A 15,696-nucleotide genomic window follows, 5' to 3' on the forward strand; every position below is an offset into this window, starting at 1 on the left:
GGTGTACCGGCTGACAAGTAAAGGAGTTGACCCAATTGTCCGGGTGATGTGCCAACCTTCTAACTTGTAGCATCTTCCGGTGGAAAATTGTTGAGTAGCCTCTCCAGGTTGTTGCATACCTCGGCGCTTCTGACAACCTCGGTAGCTAAGTTTACCCTCTCCAGGGTCAACTTCACTCGACGCCCGAGCCGGAAGTTGAACACCAACGTGCCTCTGACGACGCTGATGGTTGAGTACTGTCTCTCCAGACCTTGAGTACTGTCTCTCCAGACTTTGAGTATCGTCTCTCCAGACTTTGAGTACCGTCTCTCCAGACTTTGATTGAGTACCGTCTCTCCAGACTTTCTTTGAGTACCGTCTCTCCAGACTTTGTTTGAGTACCGTCTCTCCAGACCTTGTTTGAGTACCGTCTCTCCAGACCTTGTTTGAGTACCGTCTCTCCAGACTTTGTTTGAGTATCGTCTCTCCAGACCTTGTTTGAGTATCGTCTCTCCAGACCTTGTTTGAGTACCGTCTCTCCAGACCTTGTTTGAGTACCGTCTCTCCAGACTTTGTTTGAGTACCGTCTCTCCAGACCTTGTTTGAGTACCGTCTCTCCATACTTTGTTTGAGTATCGTCTCTCTAGACCTTGTTTGAGTACCGTCTCTCCAGACTTTGTTTGAGTATCGTCTCTCCAGACTTTGTTTGGTCTCTGACGACCTAGGCAACTGAGTTTGCCCTCTCCAGGGTCTGCGTCCGTGTCTTCTGATCACTTCGGCAATGCGAGTTTACCCTCTCCAGGGATCTGAGATGATTTTTTTGTCTCCACAGTCCACTATGCTGCTTCGACGTTTTTCTGATTTTGTGCCACTGAGGGCTGGATAACGCAGGGATCCATCTAGGGGATGTGCATTTACTCATAGGTTCTTGTGTCCCAACTTTCCTTTGCATAGTTGGTGCCCATTGAGGAATTTCTGTTTCCCTGGGGTGTAGACACGAAGATGCTCTTTCTGAGATGAGCGGTGCCTTATGATTGGCTGACGTCCTTTCGACGATGGTGGAGTATCCCGATTATCCTTATTCGGGTGACTCTTTTTGTTTTTCTGGTTTTGTCGCCTCTGTGTAGGCTGTTATCCGCTGGGGGATTTTGTCATTGATTGTGATTAGCCTCTTCTGTTAGGCAGATCATCTTGACGCTTGATGTTTGGCCAGGAGCCGGATTCCACTTGGGGAATGATTATTGATCTTTTGATTTTTTTCCTTTTTGTAGGAATGCCTCTTGAGTAGGCGACTGGGGATTTGGGGATCTTATGTATCCCAGAGTATTATTTAGAAAGCCTCTTCAAGCTTAGCTTCACTCTTCGTTTGAGTTGGAAAGCTATCTTCCACTGAGGAAGTCTAAGTCCTTTGACTTGGATATTTTGTTTGGATCATGCTTCCGTTGGGGAATTTTGCTGATCTCGCTTTGATAGCTTTCACTGGGGAATTTGGCCCGTGAGTGGAAGCTGAGATATCTCTGGGGAGTATTATTTCGGCGAGCCTCTCCAGGCTCAATTATTCTAAGAGGGAGTATTGTTTCGGCGAGCCTCTCCAGGCTCAATTATTCTGAGAGAGTATTATTTCGGCGAGCCTCTCCAGGCTCAGTTATTCTGAAGGAGTATTATTTCGGTAAGCCTCTCCAGGCTCAATTATTCTGTATGAAGAATTGGTTTTCAGCCCAAGAATGCGAGCTGAGACGTCTTTTGGAGAGTATTATTTCGGCAAGCCTCTCCAGGCTTAATTATTTTGTGGGAGTATTTTTTTCAGCAAGCCTCTCCAGGCTCAATTATTCTGTGGGAGTATTATTTCGGCAAGCCTCTCCAGGATCAGTTATTCTGTGGGAGTATTGTTTCGGCAAGCCTCTCCAGGCTCAGTTATTCTGCATGATGAATTGGTTTTTTTGTTCAGCCCAAGAATGCAAGCTGAGATGTCTTTTTGGAGAGTATTATTTTGGCAAGCCTCTCCAGGCTCAGTTATTCTGTATAATTTGTTGGATTTTCTGTATTTTGCCTTTTTGTTGATTTTGGCTTTTTCTGTGTTTTTGCCTTTTTTGTTGATTTTGGCTTTTTCTGTGTTTTTGCCTTTTTTGGTTGATTTCGGCTTTTTCTGTACAGAAATGTCTCTGAGGAGTATTATTTTGGCAAGCCTCTTCAGGCTCAGTTATTCTGAGAGAGTATTATTTTGGCGAGCCTCTCCAGGCTCAATTATTCTGTGAGAGTATTATTTCGTCGAGCCTCTCCAGGCTCAGTTATTTCTGAGAGAGTATTATTTCGGCAAGCCTCTCCAGGCTCGGTTATTCTGTATGGTGAGAGTGTATTGTTTCTGCAAGCCTCTCCAGGCTTAATTATTCTGAGGAAGTATTTTTTCAGCAAGCCTCTCCAGGCTCAATTATTCTGTACAAACTGAGGAGTATTGTTTGTATCCTCGCCTTTTCGTTTTCGGCTTTTGTTGACTGCTGTCTTACACAAGCAATTTTCTATTTTTTCTATTTTATGCAATTGCCTCATGATATGGTCTTTGAATGTGCAATTAATGTGTGTGATGCACAAATGCAAGTTTTATTATTTAATGTTTTTAGAAAAATGAATGGCTCTCCCTATCCTCCTTTTCTTGGAGGAATTTCTGTCATCGACGTGAGGGAATATTTTTGTGAGCCTTTTATGCAGGAGATTATGGATTTTATAGGAACCCCTCCAATTTTCTTTATTGACCGATTATTAAGGAATTTCATACAATTTTTTTAGAAATACCAATTTTAGAGGCATAATCACATGGTCAAGAGAGAAGAGAAAATGAATAGATATTTTATTGATATTCACAAGTGTTTTTACAGAAAGATATACATAAGGATTTTCTGAAGAATGGCTGGCCAGGGTAGGCTATATACATTGGGCTTAACAATTATATCTGTAATTGTTGCTCTTTACATTCCCCTAGTTGCTTCGAGTGAGATGCCTGAGCCAGGAGCGTAGATGTTGCAAGACGCTTGCTTCTAGAAGATAATCACTTGAACCGCCTTTCGGTTTTCGATTCAAGTGACCGTTGCTTGCTTTGCTTTTACATCTTATTCTTTTGCCCCTAACTTTTGCCTAGGACGTATCCTAGCGGGGATAATTTTGCCTTTGTTTTGCCTAGTACCCTTGTACTGGCGGGCTTTTTGTTTTGCCCTAACTTTTGCCTAGGACGCCCTTTTTGGGTTTTCATCCTAGCGGGCCTATGCAAGCAACGTCTTCAAGCATAGTACTTCTTTACCACGTCAGCGTTGACTGGGTATCGAAGTTCTTTTCCATCCATGTCTGTGAGGATTAATGCTCCTCCTGAGAAGGTTCGTTTTACCACGTATGGTCCTCCGTGATTTGGGGCCCACTTTCCGGTTTTGTCCTTTCGAGTTGGTAGCAATTTCTTCATTACCAACTCTCCCTCATGGTAGACTCGAGGGTGGACTTTCTTGTCAAAAGCCTTTTTGATCTTCCTCTGATAGGCTTGACCATGGCATATGGCGTTCAACCGTTTTTCTTCAATGAGGTTCAACTGGTCATACCGGCTTTGAACCCGTTCTGCTTCGGAAAGTTTTGCTTCCATGATTACCCTTAGGGAAGGTATTTCGACTTCGACGGGTAGCGCTGTAGACCCCTAAAATTGTCCGGGTCGGAAATAAAGCTTGAAGACTCTCGAAGACTGAAGGATAATCAGCCAGAAGGACTCCTCGAAGGCCCTAGGAGGGTTCTCTGTAGGTCTAGAGGTCTTAGAATAGCTCAAAATAAGGAAGTGGAGGGAAAAAGCCCAATACGGCCGTACTAATGTCAATACGACCGTATTGACATTTCAATACGGTCGTACTGAAGTCAATACGACCGTATTGACACTTCAATACAACCACAGCGAACTCAATACGGGCGTATTGAAATTTCTGAATTTCAATACGACCGTATTGAACTTCAATACGACCGTATTGAAGTTCAAAAATTTCAATACGGCCGTATTGCCCCTGTAGGCCGTATTGCGCCTATTCCCTATAAATATGACGTCAATTGGACGTCATTCCACACTTTTTCAGATAGTTTTGACTCCCTCCTTGAGTATTCTGGGGTTTTTGAGCAGTGTTCTGCCCTAGAAATCTCTCTGGGAGTCGATCCGACGAAGTTCTTGAGCCCCGAGCCATTTTGCTTGAGGATCGAACCTAGTCGAGGGGAAATCTTTTTGATTCCCTTAGTTAAAATTTTGTTCTAGGAGAGCGAGGAGTGGGCTTGTAGAGCGAGGGAACGCCAAAACGCTTCCCAGTTCTTTGCAATATATAAAAGCACGCTTCAAGAGGTTTCCCTTCAATCCTTCCTTTTACTGCTTTCTGTGTGCATATTTAAACTGTCATCATGTAGATAGTCAATTTATAATTGTTTAGAATAAATAGGGGTAATTTAGTAATTTTATACTGTTCTTTTAAAAATAATCTGTCATAGGGAACCCGAAAGGGGCGCCGTGGGGTGCTAACACCTTCCCCACGCGTAACCGACTCCCTTACCCAACTCTGGTTGTAATGGCCAAAGTTGATTTTTAAATCAATTGCCTTATCCCTTTTTCCAATGTTTTGAGTAAAACATTGGTGGCGACTCCACGAACCCTCCTTTTACGAAAACCACTAATCCATGGAGGGTCCCGCTTGGGATTAATGTGGATTGGTGAGACGTTTTAATAAATAAATTGGATAGGATCGACAAGGTCTCAGTTTGAGAACAAGTCGATCTAATAATCCAATACATTTTCAAAACTGAAATAATAACGAGTCCAACCATCATTCGCGAATGCCGAAAGCCCGTTTCGGGCCGGTGGCGACAGATGGCGACTCCACTGGGGAAGCTTCGAGAGTCAGTCCCATTTAGTGACAGATTATTTTTAACAAATAATAGTTAAAATTACTTCATTACCCCTTGCTTGTATGATAACATGTTTATCTATTTGGCTTTAATAACTGTTGTATGTTTAATTTTCCGCAATTGTTTGAAATAAAATTGCACACAAACCTTTGCACACAACAGTTCCCTCTATACCCGGGGGCATGAGTGATTAACCATAGGGAGTGGATGTTAGTACGGCCGGTTGTCGAATGGGTCTATAGGTGCCCGTAGACCGTTGTCGGAAAACATCACTCAAGGTGATAACCATGAACTTGAGTCCGACGGTGCGTTGGAGCTTTCCATCGACCTACGACGAGAGGAATTGGGTCCCTATAATGGGGGCACCTTGGGGGCATCAGACCGGTGAGAACAGTTAGAACCTACCTTGAATATGCACCATTTCTGCAGGATACCCCTACCTCGTGATTCGCTCGTGACTGTTCGTGGATGAGTGAATTGTTTGTGCATTGATTATGTGACATTGTATGAGCATACATTGCATTATTTAAACATACAACATTCCTTTTTTTTAAAATAAGAATAAATGGGAATAAGAATCTTCCATTACATGGTGTTAACATCTACCTTCATTACATTCATATAGGTAGTTTCCCTTTTCACCCAAAAATACAAAAAATATAATAAATAAAAATACCCAAAAAAGAAAAAAGGGTTATTTATCCAAACCAAGCAATATCATGCATCATCTTAGGGACATCCCGAAAACATGATAATGCTTAGTTCAATAAACACAATGTATGCATATTCATCGCCATCATCTCATATCATGCATATAGATCATGGAGGGATCTAGGAGTCATTCATACATCTCTCCTAGTAATCCATTAATAAACATTAATAAAAAGAAAGGATTAGTCGATGCGTATGTTCAAAGAATGGATCGCACGCCGTTCGTTATCAAGTGTAAGCCAACAACCGTGCCAATCGAGCGCACATCAACTCCGTTGTTGGTAATCAAGACGAATAAAGGGGAAGGTCCGACACCATTAAGGATCACAGTTCCAAGGCCTTTCCCTTACAAATCAAATAAGGCTGTGCCGTGGATATACGACATCCACTCTTCTGCCGAAAGCGATATCTCCAACATCGCTGGACTTGGGGGCATGACTAGGAGTGGCAGGATCTACACTCCCGAAGATCTTCATGACAAAACTCCCAAGAATAAAGGGAAAGAAAAAGAGGAAAAAACCGAGGAAAATAAGGAATCCGAGGAGGAGACAGACAAGCTGTTAAAATATATCCGACAGAGCGAGTATTCCATCATGGATCAACTTCATAAGACGCCAGCAAAGATTACTCTGTTGTCGTTGATCCTATGCTCCGAACCGCATCGGCAAGCTCTGTTGAAAGTCTTGAACGAGGCATATATGTCGCACACTATCTCCCAAGACGAGTTTGAGGGGATTGTTAGTCACATCAAGGCTAATGATCACCTCACCTTCATCGATGAAGAAATCCCCGCCGAGGGACCAAACCACAACAAGCCCTTGCACATCTCTATAAAGTGCAAGGAGTATCACATCACTAAAGTCTTGGTAGATAATGGATCTTCCTTGAACGTAATGCCAAAAAGAGCGCTCGAGCAAGTGGCAATCAAGGGAATCCAAATGTGCCCGAGCAACATGATCGTTCGAGCCTTCGATGGATCTAAAAGAGAAGTGGTGGGAGAGATCAATCTTCCAATCCAAATTGGACCCACTATCTTCAACGTCGAATTTCAAGTGATGGATATCACTCCCGCATACAGCTGTCTCCTCGGCCGACCTTGGATTCATGATGCGAAAGCTATTCCTTCTACGCTCCACCAGAAAGTCAAGTTCATAGTGGGTGACAAACTGGTGACCGTACAAGCTAAAGATGACATACTCATCAGCAAGCCATCCAACATACTTTATGTGGATGCAGCAGAGGAAGCTTTAGAAACCGCCTTCCAAGCATTGGAGATCGCCAATGTTGAAACGTTTCCCCGAGAAATGAAGAAGGTAGCTCATACGCTCACAAAGAACGGATACTTGCCAAGACAAGAATTAGGCAAGGACTCCCAAGGAATCCCGGAGCTACCCATTATCAAAGACAATCCGGGGAAACAAGGGTTAAGATACAACCCTAACAAAGATCAAAGGACGAAGAGGAACCAAGATCCTTCTCGACGTTCTTTAAGCCAGATCTTTAGGAAGGCCGGTTCACAATCGTCAAGGCCGGTTGTCGTCATCGAGTGTCCTTTTCCTTCTAATAGGGATGTGTAAATTCGGTGACTATTAGAGATCACTCCTCGGGGACAGCCCGACCCCCGAGCCTCGATAGGGCACATGTTTCCACTATGATTATAATAAAATCATTCATTATTATTTCTTATTGCTTCTTTTCTCGCTTGCAATAAAATTCTAGACCGCGTTATTTAACCCTGTTTGAATAAACATGAATGAGGTTAAAATCGTCTTAAAAATAATAAACCCACATCATTTTGCGTGGAAGTGTGCACGACAGCTTGGAGCACCTTTTCTTGGCATCAATAAGTACCATCATGGATAAAGAAATCCTAAAGATAATAAGCTCGGCAGGAAACCCAAAAAGGGGACTGCGCAAAAATAAGAGCAAAAGACCCGCTAGGAATCCCACGAAAAGGGTGACCTAGGCAAAAATTAGGGTTACAAAATAATGAACAAAAACAAAAGCCCGCTAAGACATCACAAATGGGTGTTTTAGGCAAAAGTTAGGGCCGTCAAAAAAAGAAAAACAAAATAAATCCATGATGGTACCATCAATTGAATTCAACAAGGGGCTCAAGAAAAGCTATCCAAGTTGTCAAAACACAATCATTAATAACAAAGATGTGCTTAACCTCATAAGTGTTTAATCGAACAAGCCTAAACACATAAGCCTACCATGGCCAGCCATTCTTACAAAATCCATTTTTCAAAAATAAAATAATCCCCTCTAAAACACAAACTTTTGAAAATATATATCCTTTCCTTCTTTTCTCTCTTGTCCCAACGATTTTTGAATAATCTAGTGGAAACATGGAGATATAGTGGTCAATAGGAGGGTTGACACATCTTCTAAAGAAAGGGAAGAATCATTTGGTTGATGACACCAAAATCAAATATGCATCATTCCTCGGTAACAGAAATCGGCAGAGCACAGTCCGTCTGGAGGAATGGCAAAATCCAAACACAAAAACGCATCGGTTAATTCTTTTGAAAAAAGAATCAAATAGAATTAGGTGCATCATACTGCATACATGCATACAGATGATAGGTGTACTGGAAGATCACTTATTCTCTGTTTATTGAAAAAACAAAAAAATAAAAAATATAAATTTCAGAAAAAACAATGCGCCCGTACCATGTTCAGTACACCCGTACTAAAATCAGGGTTATGAACAAAATTTCAACTCAATACGGGCGTACTGAAATGGATGCGGCCGTATTAGCCATAAAGAAATTTTCAAAGACCTCGTCATGAGGCAATTGCATAAAATAGAAAAAATAGAAAAAATTGCTTGTGTATGACAGCAGCAAACAAAATGCAAAGATTCAGAAAATCAACAGCGTCATACAGAATAACTGAGCCTGGAGAGGCTTGCCGAAAGAATACTCTCAGAATAACTGAGCCTGGAGAGGCTTGCCGAAATAATACTCTCTCAAAATAACTGAGCCTGGAGAGGCTCGCCGAAATAATACTCTCTCAAAATAACTGAGCCTGGAGAGGCTCGCCGAAATAATACTCTCTCAAAATAATTGAGCCTGGAGAGGCTCGCCGAAATAATACTCTCTCAAAATAATTGAGCCTGGAGAGGCTCGCCGAAATAATACTCTCTCAAAATAATTGAGCCTGGAGAGGCTCGCCGAAATAATACTCTCTCAAAATAATTGAGCCTGGAGAGGCTCGCCGAAATAATACTCTCTCATAATAACTGAGATATTTCTGTACAGAAAAAGCCGAAAAACAACAGAAAAGGCAAAAATACAGAAAAAGCCAAAAAATGACAAAAAAGGCAAAAATACAGAAAAAGCCAAAAAATGACAAAAAAGGCAAACATACAGAAAAAGTCAAAAGTCGACAAAAAAAAAAAAAAAAAAAAGACAAAGATGTCACATCTTTCAGAATAATTGAGCCTGGAGAGGCTCGCAGAAATAATACTCCCCAGAGAAACCTCAACTCACGCTCTTGGACTCAAAATCCCCAGCAAGAGCTATCAAAGCAAGATCGACGACATTCCCAATGGAAGTACGATCACCCAAGCAGAATATCCAAGTCAAAGGACTTAAACTTCCTCAGCGAAGATAGCTCTCCAACTCAAGTGTCGAGTGAGGCTAAGCCTGTAGAGGCTTCCTAAATAATACTCTGGGATACATAAGATCCCCAAATCCCCAGTCGCCTACTCAAGAGGCATCCCTGCAGAAGAAAAAATAATAATAATAAAAAAATCAATAATCATTCCCCAAGTGGAATCTGGCTCTCAGCCAATCATTGAACGTCAAGCTGATACGCCTAACAGAAGAGGCTAATCAAAATCAACGACAAAATCCCCCAGTGGATAACAGCCTACACAGAGGCAGCAAAATCAGAAAACCAAAAGAGACACCCGAACAAGGATAACCGGGATACTCCACCAACGTCGAAAGGACGTCAGCCAATCATAAGGCACCGCTCACATCAGAAAGAGCATCTTTGTGTCTACACCCAAAGGAATCAGAAATTTCCCAGTGGGAACCAACTACGCTATAGAAAGTTGGGACACAAGAACCTATGAGTAACTGCACATCCCCTAGACGGATCCCTGCGTTATCCAGCCCCTAGTGGCACAAAATCAAAAAAACCGTCGAAGCAGCATCGTGGACTGTGGAGACAAAATCATCACGAATCCCTGGAAAGGAGATATTCACGCTACCCCCGTCGTCACAAACACGGAGGTACGCAGCTTCCGGCTCGGGCAATGAGCGAAGCTATCTCTGGAAAAGGGGTACTCACCGCTTACCGTTGTCACAAGGGTACTTAGCTTCCGGCTCGAACGAAGAGTGAAGCTAAGCCTGGAAGGACGGTACTTACAGCTTCCAGCTTGGGCAACAAGCAAAGCAAGGCCTAGAGAGGCAAAACTCACACTGTTCACCGTCGTCACAAAGGCGCTTGGTTTCCAGCTCAAACAAAGAGCGAGACTAAGCCTGGAGAGGCGAAACTCACACCGCTCACCGTCGTCACAAAGGTACTTAGCTTCCGGCTCAAACAAAGAGTGAAGCTAAGCCTGGAAAGGCGGTACTCAACCATCAGCATCATCAGAGGCGCGTTGATGTCCAACTTCCGGCTCGGGCGTCGAGTGAAGTTGACCTTGGAGAAGATAAACTCAGCTACCGAGGATGTCAGAAGCGCCGAGGTATGCACCCACCTGGAGAGGCTACTCAACATTTTTCCACCGGAAGACGCTACGAGTCAGAAGGTCGGCACAATACCCGGACAATTGGGTCAACTCCTTTACTTGTCAGCCGATACACCAAAAGGCCGTCCGACTAAGTAAAGGGGGGGCAGCTGTAGACACCTAAAATTGTCCGGGTCGGAAATAAAGCTTGAAGACTCTCGAAGACTGAAGGATAATCAGCCAGAAGGACTCCTCGAAGGCCCTAGGAGGGTTCTCTGTAGGTCTAGAGGTCTTAGAATAGCTCAAAATAAGGAAGTGGAGGGAAAAAGCCCAATACGGCCGTACTAAAGTCAATACGACCGTATTGACATTTCAATACGGTCGTACTGAAGTCAATACGACCGTATTGACACTTCAATACAACCACAGCGAACTCAATACGGGCGTATTGAAATTTCTGAATTTCAATACGACCGTATTGAACTTCAATACGACCGTATTGAAGTTCAAAAATTTCAATACGGCCGTATTGCCCCTGTAGGCCGTATTGCGCCTATTCCCTATAAATATGACGTCAATTGGACGTCATTCCACACTTTTTCAGATAGTTTTGACTCCCTCCTTGAGTATTCTGGGGTTTTTGAGCAGTGTTCTGCCCTAGAAATCTCTCTGGGAGTCGATCCGACGAAGTTCTTGAGCCCCGAGCCATTTTGCTTGAGGATCGAACCTAGTCGAGGGGAAATCTTTTTGATTCCCTTAGTTAAAATTTTGTTCTAGGAGAGCGAGGAGTGGGCTTGTAGAGCGAGGGAACGCCAAAACGCTTCCCAGTTCTTTGCAATATATAAAAGCACGCTTCAAGAGGTTTCCCTTCAATCCTTCCTTTTACTGCTTTCTGTGTGCATATTTAAACTGTCATCATGTAGATAGTCAATTTATAATTGTTTAGAATAAATAGGGGTAATTTAGTAATTTTATACTGTTCTTTTAAAAATAATCTGTCATAGGGAACCCGAAAGGGGCGCCGTGGGGTGCTAACACCTTCCCCACGCGTAACCGACTCCCTTACCCAACTCTGGTTGTAATGGCCAAAGTTGATTTTTAAATCAATTGCCTTATCCCTTTTTCCAATGTTTTGAGTAAAACATTGGTGGCGACTCCACGAACCCTCCTTTTACGAAAACCACTAATCCATGGAGGGTCCCGCTTGGGATTAATGTGGATTGGTGAGACGTTTTAATAAATAAATTGGATAGGATCGACAAGGTCTCAGTTTGAGAACAAGTCGATCTAATAATCCAATACATTTTCAAAACTGAAATAATAACGAGTCCAACCATCATTCGCGAATGCCGAAAGCCCGTTTCGGGCCGGTGGCGACAAGCACTGCCTCCATCCCATAGACGAGGGAGAATGGAGTAGCTCTTGTAGATGTGCGTACAGAAGTCCTATAACCATGGAAAGCGAAGGGTAACATCTCGTGCCAGTCTTTAAATGAGACAACCATCTTTTGCACTATTTTCTTGATGTTCTTATTGGTTGCCTCGACTGCCCCATTCATCTTTGGCCGATATGGGGAAGAGTTATGGTGTTGGATCTTGAATTCTTAGCATAGTTCTTCCACCATTTTGTTGTTCAGATTAGATCCATTATCAGTGATGATTTATTTCTCCATGCTTCCACTAGATTATTCTAAAATCGTTTGGGACAAGAGAGAAAAGAAAGGAAAGATATTTTTTGTTCTGAAGTTTGTGTTTTAGAGGGGATTTATTTTTCAAAAATGGTTTTTGTAAGAATGGATGGCCAAGGTAGGCTTATGTGTTTAGGCTTGTTTGATTAAACACTTATGAAGTTAAAAAGTCGTGTTGTGATTGACAACTTGGATAGCTTCCTTTGAACCTTTCTTTTTGAATTCGGTTCATGGTACCATCATGGATTTCTTTTTTGTTTTTTGATTGTCCTTATTTTTGCCTAAAACACCCTTTTGTGGCGTTTTAGCGGACCTTTGTTTTTGTTTATTTTTGTAACCCTAACTTTTGCCTAGGTCACCCTTTTGTGGGATTCCTAGCGGGTCTTTTGCTTTTATTTTTGCGCAGTCCCCTTTTTGAGTTTCCTGCCGAGCTTCTTTTATTTTGAAAGATTTCTTTTTACCCATGATGGCACTTGTCAAGGCCAAGGGAAGGTGCTCCAAGTTGTCACACACACCTCCACATAAAAATGATGTGGGTTTATTATTATTAAGATGATTTTAACCTCATTCATGTTTATTCAAACAGGGTTAAAAAAAATAATGTGGTTTAGAATTTTATTATAAGCAAGAAAAGAAGCAATGAAGAATGATTTTATTATAATCATAGCGGAAACATGTGTCCTTATTTCATCACTGATATGGGTCCCAATGTTGACCTTTTATATCTCTCGGCCATGCCCCAAATTCACAGTCTCCAATTTCTCTTGACGAGTTGGAGTAAGCGAGCTTCTTGATCTAGCAGTCTTTGCAGATCCGGAGAGATGGTCTCCTCATCACTGTCCAACTCAACCCATTCACCTTCGGATCCCGGTCAGAGCGAACAATTACAGACATAATTATTTTATTGGTTCTGTTTAGGTTTAGAATTATTAATGGGGAAAGAGAGAAAAGAACAAAAGAGAGAATGATATGTGAAAAATGCCTCTTTATTGATATATGTATGTAAAACTGTAAAACCCTTATTTACATGAAAAGGTTCTCATGATCTCGGGTACTGATCATGAGTCCCTAAAAGAGAAAAATGAAGGGGCCCTATCGTGGCTTGTTCTTCTCTCTACTCCTGCTTTGGCAGAGGATTCTTGCTCACGTCGGGCGCTGTCGAATCGAAGGTGACCCACCCGGCATCAATAAGGTTTTGGACCTTGTATTTGAGAGCTAGGCATTTCTCTGTTGAATGCCCTGGTGCCCCCGAATGGTATAAACATTTGTCTTGTGGCTTGTACCAATCGGGGTAAGGTGGGTCGATCTTCCTTGGTGGAACATGAGCTAGAAGTTTGGCTTCTACTAGCTTCGGCAGGAGATCGCTATAAGTGGTCGGAAGTTTATCAAACTTCTTCACAGGGGTGAATTGCGATCTTCCCGTCTTCGAAGTGAAAGTAGCCGAGGGTATGGTTATAGCATTGACTCCTCCCTCTTTCTTCTTCCCGAAGGTCTTCTTAGCTTCATATGATTGGGAAGGCTTAGCCAGCTTCCCACTTTTGAGTCCTTGTTCCACTCTCTCCCCAATGGTGATGATGTCCGAGAAGAGTGTCGTTGTGTTCCCTATCATTTTATCGTAATAGGGACCAGTCAACGAGTTGGTGAATAAGGACACCGTCTCCTTATTCGACAGCGGGGGCTCTATCTGTGCCGCCAACTCCCTCCATCGTTGGGCGCACGCCTTGAAAGATTCGTCACTTTTCTTACTCAAGGCCTGAAGATCTGACCTATCGGGTGTTAGGTCGATGTTGTATTTATAGCGCTTGAGAAAGGCGTCGGCCAACTGCCTCCATGTATGTACTAGATTTCCATCTAGCTACATATACCAATTGAGTGCGGTTTCATCCAAGCTCTCTTGAAAGCAATGAATTAAGAGCTTTTCATTGGTATATGCAGCCATTTTGCGACAGTACATGGTGAGATGACTCTTAGGGCAAGTCGATCCCACATATTTTGGGAAATCTGGCACTTTAAATTTGGGAGGGAATTGGATGTCCCTCACCAAGCACATGTCGGCGGCATCTTTGATGTCAAAATCATGCCCCTCCATAACCCTTAGCCGATCCTCAAGAGCATGGAATTGTTCCTTTGAAACCTCGGGCTCTTTAATCATGATCCCCGCCCCAAGGGGTACAGCTCGTGGAGGTTCTTCCTCATGTTCCTCCTCCTCATGATGATGGGACTCATGGTCACTGTGGTGAGACCCATGTACATTATGGTGACGCATGAGTTCCATCATTTGCGCCATTTGTTCTTTGAGCTGTGAGAGCTCGGCTGTAAGCTTCTTATTTTGGTCCTCCAGCGCTTCCATCTTCTTGATTTTCTGCGCGCGTGTGAGGACAGAGAGATGGCCAGCCACTTTCTAAAATGAATGTTTTATTCTAATTAGTTTATTCATGGTATGAATACGCTCTCGATGTGAGCTTGATAAGACTCCATCTTTAAGGCGCTACCTTTTTAAGATGAAGGTTTATCACCCTCCCTAGCCTATGATCTCTCCCCAACGGAGAATCTCAATAGTCATGGGTCCCTTTTACTCACATCGAGAGGGTATTGGTGATCCTAAAATGAATAATTGATGAGGATGCATGAGGTATTATTGATAATGATGCCTATGCTCCTTACTTTTATTATATTTTCACACATTGGTTTTTCCTCTCATGTCATGACATTTTCATGCATGGGGATTATTCTTTAGACCTTATCACGAGGTTATTTATTAATGCACAAACAATTGCACATAAGCATTTACACAAACAATTCACTCATCCACGAACAGTCACGAGCGAATCACGAGGTAGGGGTTTCCTGCAGAAAGGTGCATATTCAAGGTGGTTCTAACTGTTCTCACCGGTCTGAGGCCCCCAAGGTGCCCCCATTATAGGGACCCAATTCCTCTCGTCGTAAGCCGATGGAAAGCTCCAACGCACTGTCGGACTCGAGTTCATGGTTATCACCTTGAGTGATGCTTTCTGACAACGGTCTACGGGCACCTATAGACCCATTCGACAACCGGCCGTACTAACATCCACTCCCTATGGCTTACCACTCATGCCCCCGGGTATAGAGGGAACTGTTGTGTGCAAAGGTTTGTGTGCAGTTTTTATTTCAAACATTTGCGAAAATTTAAACATACAACAGTTATTTAAAGCCAAATAGATAAAACATATTATCATACAAACAAGGGGTAATAAAGTAATTTTAACTATTATTTGTTAAAAATAATCTGTCACTAAATGGGACTGACTCTCGAAGCTTCCCCAGTGGAGTCGCCATCTGTCGCCACCGGCCCGAAACAGGCTTTCGGCATTCGCGAAGGATGGTTGGACTCTTTTATTTGTTTAAAAATATGGATTGCTAGAATGACTTATTCTCAAACTGAGACCTTGTCAAACGAGCAATTTTATTAAAAGGCTCACCAATCCATGTTAATCCCAAGCGGGACCCTCCATGGATTAGCGGTTTTCATAAAAAGGAAGGGTTCATGGAGTCGCCACCAATGTTTTACTCAAAACATTGGAAAAAGAAGTTTAAGGCAATCGATTCAAAAATCGACTTCGGCCATGACAACCAGAGTCGGGTAAGGGAGTCGGTTACGCGTGGGGAAGGTGTTAGCACCCCACAGCGCCCCTTTCGGGTTCCCTATGACAGATTATTTAAAAATAATAGTGCAAAATTACTA

This window comes from Cajanus cajan, chromosome 4 (assembly GCF_000230855.2).
Source record: "Cajanus cajan strain Asha chromosome 4, NIPB_CcT2T_4, whole genome shotgun sequence".
In the NCBI taxonomy this organism is placed as follows: Eukaryota; Viridiplantae; Streptophyta; class Magnoliopsida; order Fabales; family Fabaceae; genus Cajanus; species Cajanus cajan.